Source organism: Prunus mume, linkage group LG1 (genome assembly GCF_029339155.1).
Source record: "Prunus mume cultivar Tortuosa linkage group LG1, ASM2933915v1, whole genome shotgun sequence".
NCBI classification, from domain to species: domain Eukaryota; kingdom Viridiplantae; phylum Streptophyta; class Magnoliopsida; order Rosales; family Rosaceae; genus Prunus; species Prunus mume.
Window position 1 is genome coordinate 7,869,226 of NC_142698.1, and position 6,784 is coordinate 7,876,009.

Below are 6,784 nucleotides of genomic sequence, written 5' to 3' on the forward strand. Positions count from 1 at the left end.
TTGTAATCTCCTTTAGGATACTAGTGGAATTTCTTGCTATCTTCGAACTGGATGTAGGCTACACACGGGCCGAACCAGTATAAATCCTTGTGTCGTTTGGATTTTCGTATTTCATATTTTGCTCTTGTTGTTTCAATGGTTTCATATCCACCATCCTAGTGTAAACCGCTTCCACTGCGCACACAAAATTCCACCTCTGTGATCCATGACCTCCATGACCTTTGCCAGTTAAAGACCTCCTTATCTAGTAATATTGGGTTTTCTCCTAAACCCTAGATCCCCTTTTATTAGGGTACGAAATTAGAGGTTAGAAAAATGAAGGGAAATTCATTTGGGAAAAAAACAAGCCAAAAAGAAGGAACTAATGGCTGAAGCATGGGTTGAGTTCAGTGGAGGCGCAAAATGACAAAATTAACCTTCAACTTTATGACAAAATGGATGGGAAGTGCCATATTTTGACGTCGGGAGGCACACTAGCCAAAAATAGTTCGGTTCCTTAATTTTCTTTAAAAAAAAAAGGATAGGGGGTCAATCAAAAGTTAGGTACAAGTTCAGGGGGCAAATCACCAGTATACCCTATTTGTAATGTTTTCCCTGGTAAATAAAGCAATCTCCAATGATGGTTCTTCAAAAGAAAGGTTAGCAATTTCAACCATCCTAACAACTTCTTCACCCAAACTATCAAATCCATCTCCTCCAACATCCCACATTTAAGTAACACCTTCTTTGTAACTTGGGCTCTTACTTGATGAAAGAGAAAGATTAGTATGCACAAATACCAAGTATTCAGCTCTTTGGAGTGTTAACTTGTTTTTTCTTAAAGAGTGAATGAAACTACATATACTCCAATTTCTTTCACAACAAGAGGAGGAACAATGTTGTCCAAGTAGCTTCAAAGCTATGGATTAGAGAGTTAGTGTCACCGCCCGATTCGAGAATAAAGAACATGGTATGGTATGACTATGGTATGTCTCACACCCTGATTCGGGAATATTCCTTATTCTCGAATCGAGTGGTGACAGTTGGTGTTGAAGCTCCATGAACAATCCACCACACCGTTGGTTCCATGTGAAACTTATCATTCATAGCATCAATAGCTCAAAAGTCATCTAAGCACATTGAAAAAGAGGCATACTCCACATTGATATCTCTTCTAGTCCAGTCATCTTAAAAGTATTTCTCAAGACACTTTTTTCTTTCCATTGTAATCTCGGCAACTTGGTGTGGAGCAACACAGCTAGGATCTTCTTGCAGCCATTCTGGACTATAAAACCTAAAAGTACAGTATGATATCATTTTATAAAATTATCATAATATGAAAAGTAAATTTTAAATACTTTGAAAAGAAAGAAGGACATAATACTTACCTAGGATTTAAAGAATGTGCCAAACAATGGAGTGGTGTGCTACTCTTGGTCCATCACTCCACTAAAAAGTGATACACCACATAAGGAATTCGCTTTGTTCATGCAGTTGCTTGTGCTTTTTCCTATAGATAGTTGTCTTCACCTTCTCTATCATCATAAACCAAATTAAGAAAAGGTTTATTTGCGTCTGCCATCCTAATCATCTCATGCATAGAAGCTGTAAAGGAAAGTATATAATCAATCTTATCCCAAAAGTATTCATCCAATATATTTTCCTTCACTGCGCTTGCTTTGCCAACATCATCCTCTTTATATAAAGACCAATTTGGACTAATCACCATTTGTTGTAGACCTTCCTTTACTTCCTCAAATCTTCTAATCATCACAAGTGTAGAGGCAAACCTTCTTTCAGCAATGGAGAGCATCTTCAATTTGCAATGGTCTTTATACATAGCCAATCTCATATTATGCTTCCTAATAGGGGTGGGCATCGAGACTGGAAAATCGGGACACTGAACCACACCGTATGGAAAAAAAGAAAAAAAATTGTGTTGACTAAAAAGTCAACAAACCGACACCGAACCAGACCGGACCGGTTCAAATCCAACTACAACAATGTTTGAAATCCAACTACATTGATCATACTAATCATCATTTTATTTTGGTGAACATATACTCTTCAAAGCAAGATTGAGAGTTTGAACCACACATGGTGTCCAAAAGATATTGGGATATCCAACCACAACAAGTAATCCAGCAACTCTACAAACTAGCGCATTGTCAATGATTACTTAAACCACATTTTGATAAACGATTTCCTTAATGGAGTCAATAAGAAAGTTGGCAATACAATGTTCATCCTTGCACTCTTTATTTCAATTCATTCCTTTCAAGAACATAGGTCAACTCTCACAAGTTGCCATAATATTAATGAATGGTCTACTTTGCGAATATGTCCACCGATCACTACACACACTTACACCTTTAGTGCTCCATGTACCCTTGATTGGTTGTAAACACCGCTCAATGTGGCTCTTCTCTTGTTGTAAAAAAGTAGTTCTTAGTGCATTGTAACCTGGTTGAACATATCTGGAAGCGCAGAAGCACGAAGATAGGAGTTTCGATAATGTGGATTCCTTGCAAGGTGGAAAGACAATCCACCTATATAAAACATCCTTGCAACTTCAACATCACATTGTTCTCTAGCTTCATTTTGAAAAGCTTTATCAATGGGACCATTCATTCCATTTCTCTTCTTTTGCTCAACATTAGAAACAGAAGAACAAAGTAAATAACCAGTATTAGGCAAAGACACTTGTCTTGGAGCTATACGTTTGAACCGATATTCACATTCTCTCACAAGTTTTTTCATTTATGCAAAAACTTCATCAGTAACCTTTTTGCAAGTTGCAATCCCATTTCTCGACATTTTCAACGAATAAAACTTGACTCTAGAGTAGGAGCCGTCGTAAGTATTATGACAATAATTGCATTCAAACATAGTATTTCCTCCTCATTTTCCTAATTTTTCGAGCCTTTTAACACACTTCCACAATGGAGAATGATCATCTACCTTGATTTCAGTATTCTCCGTAGGATTAACATTAGCACTTGCATTATTATTTGAATGACTCATGTTCCTAAGCATAAAGAGATTTCAACATATTGAATAACATTATTAAATTGCCTAAACACAACTTTTTTTTTTCTAAACAAAAGTGCTATTCACGAGGGGTGGGGGAGTTCTTTCATTGACTTGCTTTTTTTGCAAGTCCTTATGTAATATATATTAGATTTGGTTATAATATTATTACTTTTGATTATAATATTATTATTACTACTGGGGTGAGAACGTGAGAGTATTTTAAACAAAAGGATAAGACCATAATAGAGAAGCATGAGAAAACAAAACAGAGAACATACCAGATGATGAAGCAGAAAAACTAGAAAATTCATGAACAATCTACCAAGGCCACACCAGATTAATTCAAGAACCAAAACATATAAGATATTTGATTTAAAGTATGGATGAAGAATAAGAATTGATGAGTGGGTGGCACTAGGCTTCTTTATTTATATAGAAGAAGAAGATCTTATACCAAAAAAAGAAGAAGTGCATGAGACGTTTTCAAGGTTTCAAAACACATAAGGACAACCTTTTGTGTTCTTCAAGACTTCAAATTTGTGCCAACTTTTAATTTTCTCTCTTGAAACCAAAATTAGACCAAAACGTATTCTAAAAATTGAATACCCGTATCTATAATGTCATATACGCGTATACTTTCGATGTTAACTGTATCCGAGTCCGCATGTGTCCAACTTGTATCATATCCCCCAGTGTCTGATACAGGACATGCACCTCAATCAGCGCATCCGTGCTTCATAGACTACCACCAGTTTTGTTGTTGCTGCCGCCATCAAAATAGAGACAAAACATCATCCACTAGGTATTACAACTCTCCCGAAGAGATTGTTAGAAATATGCTCCTAAAGCCAACTAATTATGTAATAGTTAGAGTTAATGACATCTTTGATGAAAGACATATTATGTTATCAATGGGCAAGAAAGGTTGCTTTATATATTAAATCATCCTATATTATCTTTCAATATGTAGAACAACCACAGTCCAAGGAATACACAAGTGGATATGAGAGCTATGTAATGAGATTGCATACATTGAGACTTCTCATCATCACTAAATCCTGAATATATTCCTGGTCATAGGAATATTGATTGGGTGTCAATATTTTGCAAAGACCAGTACACATAGTATTGTCTCTATATGTAGAGAATGGCAAGGTCTCAAGTCATTAAGTGTGGAGACACATCGATATGTGTGTAGGTGCTTGTAAAAGAACAAGTACATTGAACGCAATCCAACACATGAGTTACAACATGGAAGTCTTTACTCACATGTCAAGCTGGAACTCATAAATTGCAATAGTGCAAACTAATCATAGATGTTTTGTGACTATGTTGTTAATCTTTGAGGGCACTAGACGGTCATGCTAAATTAGGCATAGCTTCAAGGTGCTCATCAGGATTCTCAATAGAGTTATGGAAGCAAATGAATGTACAACAATGAATCTTTACTCTCAGTAAAGGAGAGAGAATACTTGAATTTATGATTAGTCAAATCTCTGCGCATAGTAATGGATAAGACCTGAAAGAAGAAGTCTTCAAATCTTACTAGGATAATCATATATAAAAAAAAAAGATTCACATTAGGATATTGACAATCGGATTCCATGATCTAGTAATATGAATAAAGAGTATAGACATAATAGAAGGATTTAATTGCACGGTCATTCCAATTTGAATAGGTTCTTTCATAACGTCTCATTTAGCTCGGATAACTATGACTTACTGCTAGGCGACAACCATGGTTTGTGGATGTCCTAAAAGGTTTCAATTAACCTTTATTAATATGAATAATTAAATTGTGGAATTTAATTCGTATATCATCTTTGAGGAGTTGAGTCAACCCACTACCTTGTTAAAGGGAACCTACGGATCTGCACACCCAAAGAATGTGATTAGATGTACAAATGAGGAGAAATGAAATGAGGAGACACAAGTCAATGGTTTATAATCAAATGTCAAAGTCAACGGTCAAAAGTCAATATGTAAACCGGAGCAACTGACCAAAGTCAAATAGTTCGACTGGGTCAATTAAGTAAGACTATAGCTATAATTTAATAATTAAATTATAATTAAAAGATTAATTCTAGAATTAATATTGACATATATAAATATTGGATTGGGCTTTTAAATATGATTTAAAAGGAAAGGGACAAAATAGCCCAAAAGGCTATTGGGCCCAAGGGATAAGTGGCATAAGATGACATGACCCATGGACCGAATGGAGCCCTAATACCCACCCAAAAATTTGGCAACTAAGGGGGAGCTCTCCCCTTGCCTTTTTGTGTTGTATAAGTTGTGGCTAAAGTTCATTTCTTAAGCATTAGATGCATGTTTCCTTCAAGTGGTATCAGAGCCTAGTTCTTGTCTCTTTGAGCCTTTTATTTTGGTTATTGGTTTTAATATGGGCTTATTTTCAAACTTATGTGATATATGTGTTAGATTTTCTTTTTCATGTCACTAATTTATAAGATGTGGGATATAGGATGAATGAGTAGGAGTATGAAAAGAAAATTCAAGAAATGACACCAATGGGGGTGGTGGCAAGGAGGGGCTTTTTGGGACTTGTGTGTGTCCATGTGTGAAATGTTTACATGGTTGTGTTAGTCTTGAAATTCTCAGTGTCAATATTAGATGCAGAAGGTGTATTCTCATTATCATTACCACTTTTTCTAAAGAATGAATGAATAGTCTTTCCTCTCTTCGCTGGTCTATTATCATCATGTAACATTATATCCTACCAAAAAAAATATCATACACCAACAATCATATATATTCTTACAGTGAGAACCAAAAATACATACATAATCAATAAATATAAACAATAACAACTTAATTACTCTGTGAAATAGAACATTTATCAATTGAAATCTTGCATATATAATTATTGTTGTCTCTTTTCTTGTTGCTCTAAGAATCCCCAAAATTTAATGCTCAAACCTTAAAAATCTAACAATAACAATTCAAATTTAGAATTAAATAAGAAGAAAGAGATAAACATACCAATATTGAAGAACCCACTGAATGATTTTGAAAGAAAGCTAGCAGATGTTGCATTGTACTTTTGTCTTTTACTTTGTTTTGAAGCCCTCTTCTTTTTCGGGTTTACTGTTGTTGTGGTATTTTTTTTACTGTTTTGAAACCCTCTAATTTTTTTGGGGTTTAATGATATGCTAATATTTTAATGATTGTTGCCCTAATTGAAGAACCTACCGAACAAGAGCAACATGTGGGCTAAGAAAAAAAATTACATATTTCATAATCATTTACTTTCTTTTTTAATCTTGTTGTGAAGGTGCTTTTGTTTGGCCTTATTCCTTTGGTGGGCTGAGAAAAAACAAAGTGGTGTGCGGTGCTAATGGGCTAATATTTCATTATTATATATTTGTTTATACATTGAAGCTTAAGTTGAAAACTTAGCTCCTGGCTATAGTCCACTCAAGCCTCTTGTTAGTTCAATGTCACACAATAATTACTTCTAAAGATGTCATATTATTATATATAAAAATATATATGTATTCTAGTTTATTCTAAAAATAACTTGAGATAAATGCCTTATAATTAAAAATTTAATTACTTCTTCTAAAGATGACATATTATTACATCAATAATATATGTATTCAAGTTTATTCTAAAAATAACTTGAGACAAATTTCCTATAACTAAAAATATATATGATTTCTTAAAGATGACTCATAGTATATTCAAAATATGTTTTTAAAACGTATTTCTATGCCTAAAGAAACAATTTAATATATTGTCTTCTTCATATTCA

The 6,784-nt window shown here is 34.3% G+C and overlaps 1 pseudogene; it reads right to left on the bottom strand.

Moving 5' to 3' along the window:
* Positions 1-563: 563 nt before the first annotated feature.
* LOC148920904 (uncharacterized) lies at positions 564-2,796 on the bottom strand (annotated as a pseudogene).
* Between the last annotated feature and the right edge of the window lie 3,988 nt (positions 2,797-6,784).